Source organism: Hordeum vulgare, chromosome 7H, assembly GCF_904849725.1.
Source record: "Hordeum vulgare subsp. vulgare chromosome 7H, MorexV3_pseudomolecules_assembly, whole genome shotgun sequence".
Lineage (NCBI taxonomy): Eukaryota > Viridiplantae > Streptophyta > Magnoliopsida > Poales > Poaceae > Hordeum > Hordeum vulgare.
Genome location: NC_058524.1, coordinates 57,793,784 through 57,813,699, shown reverse-complemented (window position 1 = coordinate 57,813,699; position 19,916 = coordinate 57,793,784).

Sequence of the window (19,916 nt, the reverse complement as noted above, 5' to 3'; positions counted from 1 at the left end):
TGGACATATCCCCCTATATCTTGTAATCCATTCACACATGGCCTTGACAGTTGAGTTTTCAATTCAACCACACCTGGGATATCTCTCTGCAGCAAAAGATTTAGTAGCACGCCAAATAATAGTGGTAGCGGTAACAGTGATAGCAGACTTTTAGGTAACAACAGTAACAGTAGCAATCGAAGAACAGGTGTCAGAGTAACAACAACAATAGTAACTTAGAAACAATTCAGTATATGTAAAGAGTAGGCACATGGATCAGCGATGGAAAGATATGGATGACAACAACCATGTAACAGTTACACACTAGAGTGACACCAAACTAGTTCCAACTCATCAATATAATGTAGGCGTGTATTCCGTATATAGTCATACGTGATTGCAATAAGAACTTGCATGACATCTTTTGTCCTACCCTCTTGTGGCAGTGGGGTCCTATTGGAAACTTAGGGATATTAAGGCCTCCTTTTAACAGGGAACTAGAACAAAGCATTAACTCATAGTGAGTACATGAACTCCTCATACTACGACAATCACCAGAAAGAATCCCAATTATTGTCACATTGGGGTATGCAGATCAAGACACTTAATAGATGCATACAACTTGCAAGATACGATCTAAATAATTTTCATATTTAGAGATATCATAATAAGTTTAGGTGTGAAATCATGGCACTCAGGGCCTAGTGACAAGCATTATGCATAACAAAGTCATATCAACATCAATCTCAGAACATAGTGGATACTAGGTATCAAGCCCTATCAAACTTAACTCAATTACATGGTCAATCTCATCCAAACCTCATCGCCATCCAGCAAGCTTACTAAGGAATTACTCATGCCCGGTGGTGAGCATCATGGAATTGTTGATGGATAAGGGTTGATGACGACGACGACAAATCCCCTTCTCTAGAGCCCCAAACGCACTCCAGATCAGCCCTCCCAAGGAAGAATGGGAGGTGGCAACGGCTGCATCTCATAAAACGCGATGAAATATTCTCTCTGATTTTTTCCTCCGAAGATGTGAATTTATAGGACTCGAATTAGGGTCGGATGAGCTACGTGGGCCCCACAAGCCATCAGCGCATGACTAGGGGTGGTGGTCACGCCCTCTTGGCTTGTGGCCCACAGGTAGCCCCCTCCGGTGGTTCTCTATTCCATAATTCATTATATATTCCATAAATAATTCACAAAAAGTTTTGTCCAATTCCGATAACTTTTATTTCTCCACAAAAATAACACCAAGGTAGCTCTTGTGAGAACAACATCAGTACGGGTTAGTTCCATTCAAATCATGCAAATTAGAGTCCAAAACCAGAGAAGAAGTGTTTCAAAAAGTAGATACGTTGGAGACGTATCAACCTTGCAGAAGTGTCATCAAAATCCTCAGCTTCATCAGTCTATCATGATGAAGAAAATGAACTTGTAACTAGCTGAGGAACTTGAATTTTCTTGAACTTCTTCTGTGGTGGCTAGAACGAGTCAAAGTTCTGCTGGAACTCCATATCCACAAGCTCTTCAGATGTCTTGAGATGATATAGAATGGCCCAGGTATCACTACAGGAATCAACTTCTTTGCCGTCTGCCATCACAGACAGCAAAGACTAAATCCCGGACGGCAAAGACAAAACCACAGACGGCAAAGAATCTCACGGCCGGCAAAATTTCTGCGTCAGCCTACGACGGCATAGGACCTTCTTTGCCGCCTGTCCCCGTAAAGCGGACGACAAAGCTCTTTGCCGTCAGCTTTCCATAGGAGCATTCGACAAAGTTCTCGAGATGGCAGCCGACAGGCATTGCCTCCGTTAGGGGTTAACGGAGGCTTTGCCGTCTGCCTCCCCCTTATTCTTTGCCGTCTACCTTCTCCTCCTCCCCCCTCCACTCTTTGCCGTCGGCCTCCTCCTCCCCCTCCTCTGTGCCCTCTTCTTTGCCGTTTGCCCACCCTCGAGGCAGACGACAAGGAGCCTATATAGACACCCCAGGATGCACAGCTGGGTGCCATGTGGCACCTTTGCCATCTGCCAGCTGATGCACAGGTCTTTGCCATCAGCTGGCAGACGGCAAAGAGCCCATATAGTACCTGTTTTTTTGTCTTATATTATTTCACAGCACATATATATATATATATATATTTGACAACACATTTATATAATTCACCACACATATATGATATACAGTTCACGACACATATACTTGCCAACACATATATATATAATTCACCACACATATATGATATACATATAAATCAATGTACATCCCCATATATCGAAAGAACCAACATACAAAGTATTGCACTGTTTATCCATATATACATATACATAGTTCGACATTGTTCATCAAATCAAATGAAAACTAGATGATATACATATAAAGTTCATCCATCGACATTGTTCAACTCATGAATGCCAGCTTCCATGCATGTAGTATATCCAATCTGCAAAAATGTGAATAAGAAAGTCATATGAAGAAAAAATATGATGTTTTTGAGCTAATTATGTCATTTTTAGCGGAAAACAAGCTAAGAATATAATATTCATGAGCTAACCAAGGTTCTTATGCCATTTTTAGCTCCTTCTTCTCCTTCTTCTCTTCTTCTTCTTCTTCTTCTTCTTCTTTCTTTCTTTTCATTTTTCCTATTTATTCTCCTCTTCTCCTCTTGTTGGAGCTAAATTACCTAATTATGTCTTTTTGGAGCTATATGGGCGAATTATCCAATTTTAGAGGAAAACAAGCTAAGAATATAATATTCATGAGCTAACCAAGGTTCTTATGCCATTTTGAGCTTATTATGGCATTTTGGAGCTAAATGGGCTAATTATGTCATTGTTGGGGAAATTAAAACAAGGATAATATGAAAGAGGAGAAGAAAGAGGAGGAGGAGGAGAAGAAGAAGAAATCAAGAAGAAGGAGAAGGAGGAGAAGGACTAGAAGGTCCTTGGCCTTCTCCTCCTCCTCCTCCTCCTCCTCCTCCTTCTCCTTCTTCTCTTCTTCTTCTTCTTCTTCTTCTTTCTTTTCATTTTGCCTATTTCTTCTCCTCTTCTCCTCTAGTTGGAGCTAAATTACCTAATTATGTCTTTTTGGAGCTAAATGGGTTAATTATCCCATTTTAGAGGAATACAAGCTAAGTATATAATATTCATGAGCTAACCAAGGTTCTTATGCCATTTGGAGCTTATTATGGTATTTTGGAGCTAAATGGGCTAATTATGTCACTGTTGGGGAAATTAAAGCAAGGATAATATGAAAGAGGAGAAGAAAGAGGAGGAGGAGGAGAAGAAGAAGCAATCAAGAAGAAGGAGGAGAAGGACTAGAAGGTCCTTGGCCTTCTCCTTCTCCTCCTTCTCCTTCTTCTCTTCTTCTTCTTCTTATTCTTTTCATTTTTCCTATTTCTTCTCCTCTTCTCCTCTTGTTGGAGCTAAATTACCTCATTATGTTTTTTTGGAGCTAAATGGGCTAATTATCCCATTTTAGAGGAAAACAAGCTAAGTATATAATATTCATGAGCTAACCAAGGTTCTTATGCCATTTTGAGCTTATTATGGTATTTTGGAGCTAAATGGGCTAATTATGTCATTGTTGGGGAAATTAAAAGCAAGGATAATATGAAAGAGGATAAGAAAGAGGAGGGGGAGGAGAAGAAGAAGAAATCAAGAAGAAGGAAGAGAAGGAGGAGAAGGACGAGGAGAAGGACTAGAAGGTCCTTGGCCTTCTCCTCCCCCTCCTCTTCCTTCTCCTTCTCCTTCTTCTCTTCTTCTTCTTCTTCTTCTTCTTCTTCTTCTTCTTCTTCTTCTTTCTTTTCATTTTTCCTATTTCTTCTCCTCTTCTCCTCTTGTTGGAGCTAAATTACCTAATTATGTCTTTTTGGAGCTAAATGGGTTAATTATCCCATTTTAGAGGAAAACAAGCTAAGTATATAATATTCATGAGCTAACCAAGGTTCTTATGCCATTTTGAGCTTATTATGGCATTTTGGAGCTAAATGGGCTAATTATGTCATTGTTGGGGAAATTAAAGCAAGGATAATATGAAAGAGGAGAAGAAAGAGGAGGAGGAGGAGAAGAAGAAGAAATCAAGAAGGAGGAGAAGGAGGAGGAGGAGAAGGACTAGAAGGTCCTTGGCCTTCTCCTCCTCCTCCTCCTTCTCCTTCTTCTCTTCTTGTTCTTCTTCTTTCTTTTCATTTTTCCTATTTCTTCTCCTCTTCTCCTTTTGTTGGAGCTAAATTACCTAATTATGTCTTTTTGGATCTAAATGGGCTAATTATCCCATTTTAGAGGAAAACAAGCTAAGTATATAATATTCATGAGCTAACCAAGGTTCTTATGTCATTTTGAGCTTATTATGGCATTTTGGAGCTAAATGGGCTAATTATGTCATTGTTAGGGAAATTAAAGCAAGGATAATATGAAATAGGAGAAGAAAGATGAGGAGGAGGAGAAGAAGAAGAAATCAAGAAGAAGGAGGAGAAGGACTAGAAGGTCCTTGGCCCTCTCCTCCTTCTCCTCCTCCTCCTCCTCCTCCTCCTTCTCTTCTTCTTCTTCTTCTTTCTTTTCATTTTTCCTATTTCTTCTCCTCTTCTTGGAGCTAAATTACCTAATTATGTCTTTTTGGAGCTAAATGGGCTAATTATCTCATTTTAGAGGAAAACAAGCTAAGTATATAATATTCATGAGCTAACCAAGGTTCTTATGCCATTTTGAGGTTATTATGGCATTTTGGAGCTAAATGGGCTAATTTTGTCTTTTTGGGGAAATTAAAGCAAGGATAATATGAAAGAGGAGAAGAAAGAGGAGGAGGAGGAGCAGAAGAAGAAATCAAGAAGAAGGAGGAGAAGGAGGAGAAGGAGGAGGAGGAGAAGGACTAGAAGGTCCTTGGCCTTCTCCTCCTCCTCCTCCTCCTCCTCCTCCTCCTCCTTCTCCTTCTTCTCTTCTTCTTCTTCTTCTTTCTTTTCATTTTTCCTATTTCTTCTCCTTTTGTTGGAGCTAAATTACCTAATTATGTCTTTTTGGAGCTAAATGGGCTAATTATCCCATTTTAGAGGAAAACAAGCTAAGTATATAATATTCATGAGCTAACCAAGGTTCTTATGCCATTTTGAAGTTATTATGGCATTTTGGATCTAAATGGGCTAATTATGTCTTTTTGGGGAAATTAAAGCAAGGATAATATGAAAGAGGAGAAGAAAGAGGAGGAGGAGGAGAAGAAGAAGAAATCAAGAAGGAGGAGAAGGAGGAGAAGGAGGAGGAGGAGAAGGACTAGAAGGTCCTTGGCCTTCTCCTCCTCCTCCTCCTTCTCCTTCTTCTCTTCTTCTTCTTCTTCTTTCTTTTCATTTTTCCTATTTCTTCTCCTCTTCTCCTCTTCTTGGAGCTAAATTAGCTAACTATGTCTTTTTGGAGCTAAATGGACTAATTATCTCATTTTAGAGGAAAACAAGCTAAGTATATAATATTAATGAGCTAACCAAGGTTCTTATGCTATTTTGAGGTTATTATGTCATTTTGGAGATAAATGGGCTAATTATGTCTTTTTGGAGCTAAATGGGCTAACTATGTCATTGTTGGGGAAATTAAGGCAAGGAGAATATGAAAGAGGAGAAGAGAAACTTACCGTAGTGGTCATCAAGGAGGAGAAACACCTGGAGAAGGGTCGTGCGATGCCGCTCGGGAGTTATTCTGCAGAATAGATATTTTGCAATGTCTCAGTTAGCATGATGACACTCAATTATTAATACTTGTTTATAATGAAACTCACCATGCCAATCGAAGAGAAGACGGGCATCGACGGAGGGACTTGACCGCTCTTCTCGCACAGACCCTGAAGAGTGGGTCGTATTAGTTAGTAATGAAACATACATTACACACATGATTTCGCTAATGTGAAAAAAAACTTACCACAAAAAGCTCGTACAGGGCCCGTTGACCCGCCTCATTCCGGGACATCTCCTCCTCAATCAATTATGCCGTGGTCTGGTCCCTCTCATCAAGAGCAGCCTGACTTGCCAATCTCTCTTTCTCAAGAGCAGCCTCAAGAGCAGCCTGGCTTGCCAATCTCTCTTTCTCAAGAGCAGTCTGGTTTGCCAATCTCTCTTTCTGAAGAGCAGCCTGAAACACCATTCCTCGTTACCACAGTAATGATCTATGGTGACACACATAATGAAATGGATGAAAGTGTTCTTAGTCCGTACAACTAACCTTGATGGCAAGTTCGACTGGCCGTGGACGACGCATTATCTCAGGACAGTTGCTCGACTGACGCGCCTTGATCTCCGGAAGAGTGAGTGGACAACGTATTATCCCATCTCCAATGGCTATCGAGCCATGGGGCCTCCCGCCACCAGATATCATCACCAGCTCTGGATCCAAAGGTTCCTGGCTAGGGTTAAAGTCATCCCCTTTCGTAGCCTTCCCCGCGTCCCTGTATGCCATGAGCTTCTGGTGGGATGATATGTTGGTGAAGTTATTGGGATCATCCAGGTCAGACTCATAGAATGCCTTCGTGTTCTTGTACGAGGCAGTATGGGCCATGCCATAAAGGTCGTACAAGTGTGGCATCTCCGTCTTATTGTGATGCGCCTAAAAGAGAGGAACAAAATATTAGCATCAAGAATGAATTGCATGAATCATGAAGCAAATCACATACCCAGTTTCGTCCAAACTGAAGTAAGTTGGCGCTGCCTTGATGGTGTGGCACACCAACCATTTGGCTACGCCGATCCTTCGCATTCTCGTGGACGGCTCGCCAGCTGCCTGTGCACCACTCATCAACCAACGCCTCCCAACAATCCATCTTATCAGCACACCATCTCGGGGGCACTTGTAAGTTATTAGAAAGAATTTTCAGCGCTACGCCTATGAATGAAATCAAGAAAACTACGTAGAAGGACTTAAGAATAGGTAATTACCTTCATGTATTGATCCTTCTTCAGAAACTTTCTGCGGCAATCCTTCTTCTGCTTCTTAATACCACACGTGGCATAGTAATCTCGAATAGCCTACGGCCGAGCCTCACGGCGCAAGTTCTGTAGTAACCGCCTACATTCGGCCTCGAGAACCCTGGCCGCCTCCTCCTCATATCCATCCTCACACCTATAGAAGGTCTGCATTCAAACGTGAAAACACCGATTAGTACAATAATTAGCTATATTGTTAATTTTAGATTCTGTAAAAGGATAATTTACCCAAAAGCTCTTGATCACCATCTCAGCCCTCGTGTGGCACAATACACCATCTATAATCTCCTCCGGCGGGGCCTGCGCAGCCTGGTAGTGCTCCCAGGAAAATCCTAGTGTAGGAACCTGACCCTCACCAGGCAACGTGACAAACCCCGGGAAATTTGTCCGGCAAAGCACACCAAGGACGGAGTTCGGCCTGCGGACTCCAAGAGGATGTACCCATCCCCTGCAGTATGATAAGGTCAACACATTAGATATTTGAACAAACTTGAAGGCAAAAGCTAAAAAAAGAGTAAATGTACTTACCTATCACCTTCAGGTTTAATCACCGGCCTCTGCTCGCGGGTAGCCGGTGCGACCGGGAGACGTGTACTACCACGCTTGTACACGGTGGCCCCATCCACCTGCACATCGCCCTCACTATCCGTAAGCTCATCCCCGCCATCCCCGCCCCCTGAGCCACCCGGACCCTCGGTCCAATCCGGCAACTCGGTACGATCCGGCCAGGTCTCCCATCCGGGCCTCTCCACGTCGGGTGAAGCCTCCGGAACCGTAGTCTCCTCCGGCTGCTCCTGGGCCGAATGCACCTCGACCCGAGGCTGCTCCTGGTCCGGAGTCTCATGGGAAGAATGCCCGTCAACAACAGGCTCCTGGAACGGAGTCCCCGTAGCCTCCTCCGCAAACGGGTCGACCATACTAGTCCTATGCTCGGGTGAATGAGCTGGTGGTGGTGGTGAGGACGGCTCAACAGTCCTCCTGGATCTTCCGCGGCCACCACCTCTCCCTGCACCCTTCCCCTTCTTCCCTACCTGACCAGCACCTCTCCCAGTGGGCAATGCCGCCGACGAAGAAGAACCCATGGGTGGTGTCGATAGACTGTCTGCCAAGGCTCTACGGAGAGATAGGGTTGGAAGGGAAGTACCACCCCTCGTGCGCGGCGCCTGGGAAGAACCCGTCGAGCGATCTGGACCAGCGCCCACCATCTTTCCACACCTGGTGACCTGCCATGATAAAGATTAAAAGAAATTAGTACAACATAAAAAATTGAATAACTGACATGAATAATAAAGATTAAAATATATATAATTTAATTTGTGAATCTTACAAACTAATAATCATCATCAATAAATGCATCATCATCATCACTATCACGCATGTCTTCATGAATGACGTGCTCGTCGGGTTCAATGGCGTGAAGTTGTGAAAGGCCTTCCTTTAATCGTTGAAGCATTGACAAGTCATCCGCATCAGTAACCTCTACGAGTTCTAGGTCTTCTGGTTCCGGCTCAGGGCTGGAGTCAGATTCATTGTCACTGTCTACTTCCATGTTCTTGGGTGAAGCACGACGGTTCTTGAAACGTTTCTTGGAAAGACGTGTTTCTTGGAAGAATTCTCCATCATATGTGTCTGGGTTAATGTGAGGTTCATAATCCTGTTCATTTGGGAGAGGTGGTCTGACATGTGGCGGCACTTCATAAACAACATACCAACCTTCCAGATTCTTATCCTTTTGGCATGCCCACAGTAGATAGAAAACTTGGGTCGCCTGTTGAGCCGTAATATAGACATCGGGAACATCTAAATGGGTGTTTGGATTGATTTCGACTAGCCCTATATGTTCATGAGTCCTTCTAGTCTTTTTCAGCTGGAACCAATAACATTTGAAGACTACGACGTTCGGTGGGTTTTCACCATAGAATTGAAGTTCATAAATTGCTTCAACTCTTCCATAATACTCGATAACACCTTCGCCGATAGCAGAGACACCACAATTTGTAGATTTCCGGTCGGGCATAGATAGCTCTTTGCCAAAGGTACGAAAGAAATACCCGTTGATGTTGTATTTCTCAAATGAACGGACCTTATAGTCAAAACCATTAGCGACTTGTCTCAATTCGGCATCCATAGACTCTGAATTAGCCTACAAGTTTAATATGAAACGGTTGTTGCATTAGCCGCAAGTTAGACCAGGAATGAAATGGTATATTATTGATAATTACCGTTTGTTTGAACAAGAGATGAAACCGGGATAGCAGTCTCCTGTCTTTGACAGAAGCTCATACTCTTCGATGGAATCATTTTCGATCACCGCTCCATCCGAGAATTTGACGACGTAATGGCTGTTTGAAATATCCGAGAATAAGAGCAGTTCAAATGAATTAGAAGTTACTGGAAAATGTGCTGAGAACTCACTCGATGTACGGCCGCACTTCTGTTAGGTTGTTGAAGATATACAACGAAATGTTCTGCCATTCTTCGACATCCAACGTTATTGGTTTCGAAGCACCGGCTGGTGCGAGCTTCCCTTTGAATAGGCTGAGGTTGGACCCACCTTTTTTAGGGTCTGCATCATTGTGCCGAGGTTTCGGATTATGCAAATGATGATCTTTGGCTTCGTAGTGTGCTGTCACAAAGTTTGCCACCTCCTCAGTAATGAATGCCTCAGCCATCGATGCTTCAATTCTACGCTTATTTTTTACATTTAGCTCGAAGGGTCTTCTGCATCCTCTCAGTTGCATAGCACCAACGATCTTGCACGGGCCCACCCAATCTTTCCTCGGTCGGTAGATGCAAAATCAAATGCTGCATTGGATTAAAGAAGCCCGGTGGAAAGATCTTCTCTAACTTGCACAACAACTCCGGTGCAAACTCCTCCATGTCTTCTACCACGCCAGGCGACAATTCTTTCGCACAAAGAACACGGAAGAAATAGCTCAACCCCGCCAGTACTAGCCATTCATCCTCAGGAATAAAGCCATGTAACATCACCGACATTACCCGCTCTAGCCATATGTGCCAATCATGACTCTTGAGACCAAAGATTTTTAATTTTTTAAGACTCGCTCCCCTCTTTAGATTCGCTGCATACCCATCGGGGAACATCAAGTGCATTTTGACCCACAAGATAATTTCCCTCATAGCTGGCCTTCCAAGATTGAACCAGGCCTTTGGCTTCGACCACTTCTGCTTTCCTTTGCCTTCTCGCATGTTTTGTAACGGTCTATGACATAGTGTCTCTTGATCGACTCTAGCCTTAATATTATCCTTTGTCTTCCCATCTATGTCGAACAATGTACCAAAAATAGCCTCTCCGATATTCTTTTCAGTGTGCATCATGTCGATATTGTGTGGAAGAAGGAGGTCTTTGAAGTAAGGCAGATCCCAGAAGCATGGCTTGTGAGTCCAGGCGTGTTTTGAATTATACACCTTGAAATACCCTGGACGCTTTGGATCAGGCTTGAGGGCATTTAACTCATCCAGGATCTGTTGGCCTGTGAACGCAGGTGGTGCCAAGTTTTTGACAACTTTACCTTTGGTAAAGTTCTTCTTGTCTTTTCTGAACTGATGGTTAGGATCCAGGAACTGTCTATGCAAGTCAAAGCAAGAATACTTCCGACCCTCCTGCAACCAATGAAACTGAAGAGCTGCCTTGCATTGGGGGCACGGGAACCTTCCATGCACACACCATCCAGAGAATAGCGCATACGCTGGCAAGTCATGCATAGAGTACATGTACCACACATGCATTTTGAAGTTTTCTTTTCTAGCGGCATTGTATGTCTTGACCCCATTATACCAAGCATCTTCCAATTCATCCGTAAGCAGTTGCAGGTACACATTCATATTCTTCTCCGGATAATTGGGCCCTGGAATTATCAACGTCATAAATATGTTCTTTCTTTGCATAATCTGCCGGGGGGGGGGGAGATTGAGTGGAATGACAAATACAGGCCAACAACTGTATTGGGTTGTCGTCATGCCGAAGGGATTAAAAACATCCATGGCGGCGCAGACTCGAGGATTCCTTGGATGTGCCGCTTTATCCTGATGCAATCCATCAAAATGTTTCCACGCTTCCCCATCCGATGTGTGTACCATCATCTTATTCCCATCCGCATCTAGTTCGGTTCTTTTGCCCAATTTGTGCCATGTCTTCTGTCGGGCTGTCTCTTCGACCATGAAAAGACGTTGAAGTCTTGGTACGATTGGCATATACCGAAGAACACTAACTGCGATTTTGGTCTGCCTCTTCTCACCCATACCGTTGTCTACCACAAGATACCTGCAAGACTCGCAATTGGGACAATAGTCCAAGTGTGCATACTCCTTCCTAAATAAGACACATCCTTTCTCACGTGCATCTATCTTCTCATAGGGCATCTTAAGTACACGAAGTATTTTGTCCAACTGGTACAGGTTTGCACGCATGACATGGCCTTTGGGTAGGAAACGTCCAAATAGTGTCATCATCGCATCGTAGCATTCTCTTCCCAAGTTGAACTGAGCCTTCAGAGCCATTACTTGTGCAATTGCATCCAGCTGACAGAGCTCAGTGTGCTTATGGAGAGGACGTTTTGAAGACTCCAACATTTCATAAAAGGCCTTTGCAGATTCCTCCATCTCATCTTCCGAATCCCGAGCATCATCAAAGTCTTGCACAATGTCTTCGATCCCGATACCATGCTCGTCCGTGCGACGACGGACCACCTCAGCTCTTGTGCGTTGTATAGACTCACCATGAAATGTCCACACCATATAATTAGGCTTAAAACCCCTCCTCTATAGGTGTTTAATCATTACAGCCTCTGTCGTATTTTTATAGTTGTCGCATCCAGGACAGGGGCAATAGTTTCTTTCCTCGCCATTTGTGAATGCGGCTTTCACAAATTCCTTTGTTTTTACAAACCATTCTTTCATCATCTCTTTCTGACTAGGGTGACCGGTATACATCCACGCACGATCACTCATCTTGCGTAGCTACTAAAGACACAAGAAATATATTTATATATAATTTAGCATTTATATTCATCGGTTAATCAGGTTCGCCATTTTTATTACGTCCAGGCAACCTACACGCTAATAGGTAAAGATAGGTCCTAATCCCACCCGAGTATGTGTAGATTGGGTTCGTTTTCCCATGCTCTGCTCCGGATCCAACGCAAAAATTTTGGCAGCACCTCCCCGCTGTTCTCCTGATACACGTCTCCGCAATAAACAGAGAGGATGTGCATCCGGAGAACAACAGGGAGGCACTGACGAAATTCCGCATCGGATCCAAGCACAGCATACGGGAAAACGAACCCAATCTACACATACTCGGGCTGTCCATGGATAATGTTGGACAATTCGAAAGGATGGCGGTTATAAATATGCAAAGACATGCATATTTATAGATGTATCCCTTTCGAATGGGAGACGCATACTGGTCACGCATACTGATAAATTAATTGAATTACCTAAATCTAGAAAGTTTCATCCGGAAACCGAGCCACAGTAAATGAAGGGGCGAGGAGGAGATGAAATTTGTACTGACCCACGAATGCAGGGGCTGAGCTCGTACAACGCACGGGCAGGTCTTCGCACACCAGACCTCACAGCGACGAGACAACTATCACATGTAAATCCACCCGATCAATACAAATATTCTAATTATGTCATTGTAGAGGAAAACAAGTTAAGAATATAATATTCATGATCTAACCAAGGTTTTTATGCCATTTTGTAGCTAAATGGGCTAATTATCTCATTGTTGGGGGGAAAATAAGGTCAGGAGAATAAGATAGAGGAGAAGAAAGAGGAGGAGGAGAATAAGAAGAAGAAATCAAGAAGAAGGAGAAGGAGGAGGAGGAGAAGAAGGAGGAGGAGAAGGTATTCTTCTTCTCTTCTTCTTCTCTTCTTTTCTTCTTCTTTTCTGCTTCTCCTTCTTATTTTTGTCTTCTCCTCCTCCTATTCTTCTTCTTCTTCTTCTTCTTCTCCTCCTCTTCTCCTCTCCTCCTCCTCCTCCTCCTCTTCTTCTTCTTCATATTCTTTCTATTAAGCTAACTAACTAACTAACCTAACTAACCAAGCTAACTAAACCTATCGCTAAACCTAGATAGCACTAAACAGCAAAAAAATAACAAAAACAGAATCTACCACTATAACAAAAACAGAATCTACCACTAAGTAACTAAAAAAGAATCTAGCTACCACTAAATACCAAACAATAAAAAATCAACTTCTTCTTCTTTTTTCTCTTCTTCTCCTTCTTATTTTTTCTTATTCTCTTCTTCTCTTCTTCTTTACTTCTTCTCCTTCTTATTTTCTTCTTCTTTTCTTCTTCTTCTTCTTCTTCTTCTTCTTCTTCTTCTCCTTCCTATTTTTTTTTCTTCTCCTCCTCTTCTTCTTCTGCTTCTTCTTCTTCTTCTTTGTTTTCTCCTCCTCCTCCTCCTACTCCTCTTCTTCTTCTCCTCTTCTTGTCCTCCTCCTCCTCCTCTTCTCCTCTTCTCCTCCTCCACCTAACTAACCAAGCTAACTAACTAACCTAACTAAAACTACTAACCTAACTAAATCTACCACTAAAAGTACTAACAATAACAACTACTAAAACTACTAAAACTACTAAAAAAATAAAACTACTCAAAAATAATGCGGGTGGGGGGGTGGGGGTGGGGGTGTGGGGACTCACCGGGAGGGGTGACTATGGAGGGGCCGGGGTGTTGGGGTGGCGCCGGGGGCGCCAGGGGCGGCGGCGCGACGGTGGTGGGGCAGCGGCAGCGGGGGCGAGGTGGGGGAGAGAGAGAGGGGCGGCGACGGAGGCGACAGTGGGGGCGACAGGGGCGGCGACGCGATGGCGGCGGCGGCGCGACGGTGGTGGCGGCGGCCGTTAGACAGAGAGGGGCACGCGGGGTGGGGAGAGAGAGAGAGGGCCGCGCGGGGTGACCGTTACAAAGAGAGAGAGGGGCGGGGTGGGGGGGGGGGAAGGAGCCGTTAACAGTGTTAGCGCGTTGCCGTCTGCCGGCGGACGGCAAAGAGTCTAGACTCTTTTTTGTGTGCCTCCAGACTCTTTGCCGTCCGCTAGCAGACGGCAAAGGTTTTACTCTAGTTTGACCTAGCCACCCCTCGGTCAGGTGGGCCCATCTATATCTTTGCCATCTGCCTCTAGACTCTTTGCCGTCCGCTAGCAGACGGCAAAGATGTGACAGATGGCAAAAAGACTTTATGCCACCAGCCTGTGCTTTGCCGTCTGTTTTGCTGAAGCTGACGGCAAAGACACTCTTTGCCATCAGCTAGCAGATGGCAAAGACTAGGCAGATGGCAAAAAACTGTTTTCCAGTAGTGTATGGTCGAAGATTTCATGGGCATAATGGTGATTCTTCCTCACAGAGTTGTGCGTCATAGACATGTTTTGAAGAATAGAAGCAAATTGACGCTTGACCCAGTTGTGATTTCGATCGACTTTCTAGTGAAGACTTATGAGAAGTTCACGATGTGTCATCACACGAGGGGCATAATCTTGAGGAATTTTTTCTGAGGACTTTGTAGTCAAATCTTGGGTGGCAATGTCACCATTGGTGGAGTATTATGTAGCACACCGAAATTGACTATCCAATGGACGATTGCCATCATCAACAACAACTTTGCCTTTTTGAGGAACTAAGGAAATTGTCTTTTTGAGGACTTTAATTGGAGGCAGATAGCTGCATGAATTTGGACCGAGGACTTTGCAGTTGAGGAACTTGGCTGTGAGGGCATTGAAGTTGAGTATTTTGGTTTCATTGCCCTTTTCTTCGGCTTGGCCCTTTTTGACACTTTTCTACTTGCATAGGCTTCAACAACAACAACAACTTGATTATCTTGATTGAATTTTGCCACAACTTGAGTGGCCTACTAATACGTCTCCAACGTATCTATAATTTTTGATCGTTCCATGCTATTATATTATCAACATTGGATGTTTTATATGCATGAATATGCTATTTTATATTATTTTTGGGACTAACCTATTGACCTAGAGCCTAGTGCCAGTTTCTGTTTTTTCCTTGTTTTTGACCTTTTTGATTTTGGTGGTTTGAATACTTATAGGTTAAGTATCTGATGTGTTTGTGAGTATACGCATGATCTATAAGTCACTGAGGAGTTTGAGATATTTGAAGAATATCGACCCCTAAAATATATGTCTTCAGTTGAAGAAATTTGTCTGAAGCTGAAGAAATGAATCGCAAGGAATCTGCGATGAAATTTATATTCCTCATGAAGATACTGATATTGAGAGGTCCGGTGGTTCCCGAAGAAAATCATTCTGAAGAATTTGAAGCATGAAGATTTACACTTTCTGTTTTACTTTCTTCGCATTTGAGTAATAGGAACACCGTACTGTTAAAGGGGGTCAAAGTAACACTATGGAATGGATTTCCTCATGATGCTCAACCCAAACCTAATCCTATCAATAGCCTCAAGTGAGGAATATGAGTGACATGAGGACTCTCACAGTTGAGGGTTCCGACCGTTTCGATAACCACGCCAAGTCATTGGTCTTATCCACTCCAACAGTCATATTATTTAAGGGCATTAGTGTCAAATCATGTCGGGATGCTCCCAGGCTATAAATAGCCACCCCCACAACCACTAGCTGGTTGGCTGCTCCGTTAGAAACTGACACATGTCATAAGAGCAACCCAAATTCCTCAGAGCCTTCGAGAGTAAATCATCAGTGAGGAAATACACGACCCACCGAAACCACAAACCAAACCTAGTGATTGAGCATCACTGAAGAAGTTGTTCCTGTGTGGGACTGAAGCCTTTTACCTTTGAGTACTGTGCATCCTCCAGACAGTTAGGCGTCATGGTCTAGAGAAATCCAGTAGTCAATTGTGGATCGCCGGGTGACCAAGTTTGTGAGGGTTTGGAAGTCTGCCCTGAAGACTTACCACGAGTGTTGGGCGAGGACTGTGTGTCCTTAGCTCAAGGAGAATACGGTAGGGACTGTGTGTCCCGGGACTGGGTGTCCTTTGGTTTCAATACCAAGCCGCTCCAAACCAGATGTACAACTGTCACAACAGTTGGAACTGGGTCATCAACAACAGTCTTCACTGAGAAACGGGTTCTATCCTCAACTCTCTACTTTTCTTGTAATGTGAGTTGATGACTTTCACTGTGACTGTTTTAAGAATTTGCTGAAGACTTTCTCTGAATTTCCTCAACCCCAAATTCTTCACGATAGTTAATCTTCATCTGTATTCTGCGTGCCTGCTTACTGTGCAATCTGCTTTCACATTCTTCACTCTGAAATACTGCTGTTGTGAACGTTTGCACGTCTGATCCTTTAATGTTTCCGCTGTATGTTAGTCATTAGTGAGGAATTTCCTCAAAAGGAATTTCCTCAGTGATGAAATTCTAAAAATCTCCTATTCACCCCCCTCTAGTCGATATAACGCACTTTCAATTGGTATCAGAGCAAGGTACTCCCTTGTTCTGTGTGGTTTTGGTTTAACCACCTGGAGTTTTAGTTATGTCGACTGCAGGCATGTTTAAGGTGACTACAACATGTTCTACCTACGAAGGAAAGAACTTTCCCTTCTGGAAGAACAAAATGCAAATGCATCTACAAGCTATTGATAATGATCTCTGGTATATTGTGGAAAATGGTGTCCCCATCATCTCTGCCAGTGTCACTGCGGCTGATGTGAAGAAATTCAAGCAACTCGATTCTCAAGCGAAGAACATCATCTGTGGCCATATGAGCCCAGGCCAGTTTGGAAGAGTAAGTGCTTTGGGCTCTGCAACACTCATCTGGGAGAGACTGTGCAAGGTAAATGAAGGAGTATCAACCCAGCGTGACTCTCGTGTTGATATTCTTCGCAATCTCTTCAATTGCTTCAAGAGACATGACAATGAAAGCTGCCAAGACACCTTTGATCGCCTCACTGACATATCAAATGAACTGCAAGCACTGGGAGCTCGAGACATCACTGGTCACGAAGTCGTGAAGAAACTGCTGAGATCTTTGGATTCTTCATTTCATACTTTAGTTCTGATGATTCAAGAAAGACCAGATTACAAGATGCTTGATCCAGCTGATATACTAGAAAGGTTGAATACTCATGAATTCCAACTAGAAGAAAAGAGAGATCTATATGGACCAAGCTATTCCATACCACGTGCACTGAAGGCTAGAGCAATTTCCTCATCTGAAGACGAAGACACAGATGACAGCATTTGTGACCCTGAAGAATTTGGACAGGAGCTTGCAATGCTCGTGAGGAAATTCCAGAGATTTACACGACGTGGTCAGTTCGGTAAATCTTCAAGAAGAGACATGAGGAAATCATAATCTTCATCTGAGGACTACAAGAAACGAACCTGTCACAAGTGCAAGAAATCAGGTCATTACATTTCTGATTGTCCCCGTTGGGGAAAGGAATCAAAGAAGAAGAAATACAAGGATGACAGTTCTGATGACTCGAAGAAGAAGAAGAAATCTTCAAAATCCTCATCTTCAAAGCCCTCATCGCACAAGAAGACCAGTTTCAGAAAGGCTCGGGCACTTATTGGCAAGGAAATGGACTCCGAGGCAGAATCAGAGGAATGTGATGAAGAAGAGGGTTCTGATGAAGACGCAGAATCCGGACAGGCTAGTGTTGCACTAGCAACCACTTTCGTCAGCAAGTCAATCTTCAATCTTGAAGAAAATGATTGCACCATCCATACTGATGACTATGCTGATGACATCGCTCCAACCTATTACTTCATGGCAAAAGGTTCAAAGGTATCAAATAATGCCTCCTCCTCTGATTCAAGTGACTGTGAACCTAATGATTATAAGAGACCCAGTTACAGTAAACTTGCTATCATTGCCATTAAACAACAAACTGCTCTGTAAAAGCTTCAGAAACTGCTAGACAAGAGTGATGATCTGTTGAATGATGAAATGAGCCTTACCCAAATCCTCACTGATGACATGAAAAGTCTTCAGTCTAGATTTGATAATCTTCAGAATCGTTATGATACACTCCTCACTGATCATGAGAAGCTTTCCTATGAATTTCTTCAAAGGAAACTTGATCTTGAGAAGCTGAGGATGTCTCATGATGATCTTCGTATGGAAAATGATTCATTACTAGCTCAACAGATTAGCGCTAGTCAAGTTGAATTTATTCCTCCATGTCTTAAATGCATTGAACGCGAAACTGCTAATTCCTCACCAGAATCATCAAATGCTATCATTGCTACAAATTCTTCAACTGCACCTGTTGTGTCTATTTCCTCACTTGAGGAAAACACAAATGTTACTGATGAATATGCAGGATTGAAGGAATTGTACGTGACAGGCATGTACAAAGGCCTCAAAGGACATCAAACCCTTTGTGATGTGCTCAAAAAGCAGATCTTGAACAGGAACCCGAGGAAAGAAGGAATTGCCTTTGAGAGGAAATTAAATGCCGATGGATCTTATTGGAAACCTGAGCAGTATCCCAAAACCTCATGGGTTGCTGCTACTGGGCCTCCTTTTGATCCATCTAATCTAACTGGCTTTGCATGTGAATTATCCTATTCCTCGGATGAGTCATTTGATTCCAACTATAAACTGTTCAAAAATCAATCTGGTGAAGTATTTGCTTGATATGTTGGAACTAACTGCAGGAATGGCCCTCCTCTGAGGAAAATCTGGGTTCCCAAAAGCTGTCTTGAAAATCTTCAGGTGAATGTCCTCATGACACCACCACTGAAGAATCTGAACCCCAGATCAAATTCCTCAGGAGGACCAAAGTCTTCAAGAGGATCAAAATCCTCAACTGGTCAAAACTATGCTCGTACCCGTGCTTATGCGTCTAACATACAGGGACATTACAAGGAATATGAATATGAACGTTACTCCTCAAGTCATTATGTTCATAAATCCTCAAACCAGTTCTCTGCATATTCATATGAGTACTTTAATCCCCCTACTACTAAGAGAAGTGCATTGGCTTCAATGCCACCTCTCTCATATGGTGCTCGCAGGATGATGAACGCTTTGCCACCCCTTCAGATGTGGGTGGTGAAGGAATCAAACTAATCACTTCTGCAGGACAGGTCTCCAGATGAAAATCATCATCTGAAGAATTTGATGGAGACCTGAGGAAATGCTTGATAGGACGCAAGCTAATGATTGATGAAATAGAGATATTTCACTCGTCCTTACATTTCTGTTATGATGAAATTACTGATCTGATGAAATTAGTATCATATTCTTCAAATCTGAAGCATATGAGATGGTAAGCCGTACTAATTCATCTGCAGGATGACAAACCCAAGAATGCTGAGTGGGTTCTTGATAGTGGCTGCACACATCACATGACTGGTGATAAAAGCTTACTGATGAATATGCCACTAACTCCATCACCTCTGAAGCAAATCACATATGCTGACAAAGGTAAAAGCAAGGTATTGGGACTTGGCAAAGTGGCTATTTCCAAGGATAGGCATATGGACAAAGTGATGCTTGTTGAATCCCTTGGTTTTAACCTTATGTCAGTCTCGATGCTTAGTGATCTTGATATGATTGTTATCTTTGGTAGATATAGATGTGTAGTCATCATGGAATCTGATAGATCCAAAGTCTTCGAAGGTGTAAGAAGAGGGGATTTGTACATTGTTGATTTCTCTACAGGTCCTCAACCAGCCACTTGCTTGCTAGAAAAAACCTCAGAAGGATGGTTGTGGCACCGAAGACTAGGTCATGCAGGCATGAGGAATTTGCACACGCTCGCGAAGAAGAAGCATGTCATCGGCATCGAATCAGTCAAATTCCTCAAGGATCATCTCTGCGGTGCTTGTGAATCTGGGAAAATGACCAGATCCAAGCATCCCTCCAAAACCATCATGACCACTACACGTCCATTCGAATTGCTTCATATGGATTTATTTGGACCTACTCACTATGCCACACTAACCAATGCAGCATCTCTATATGGCTTCGTCATAGTTGATGATTATTCCAGATACACTT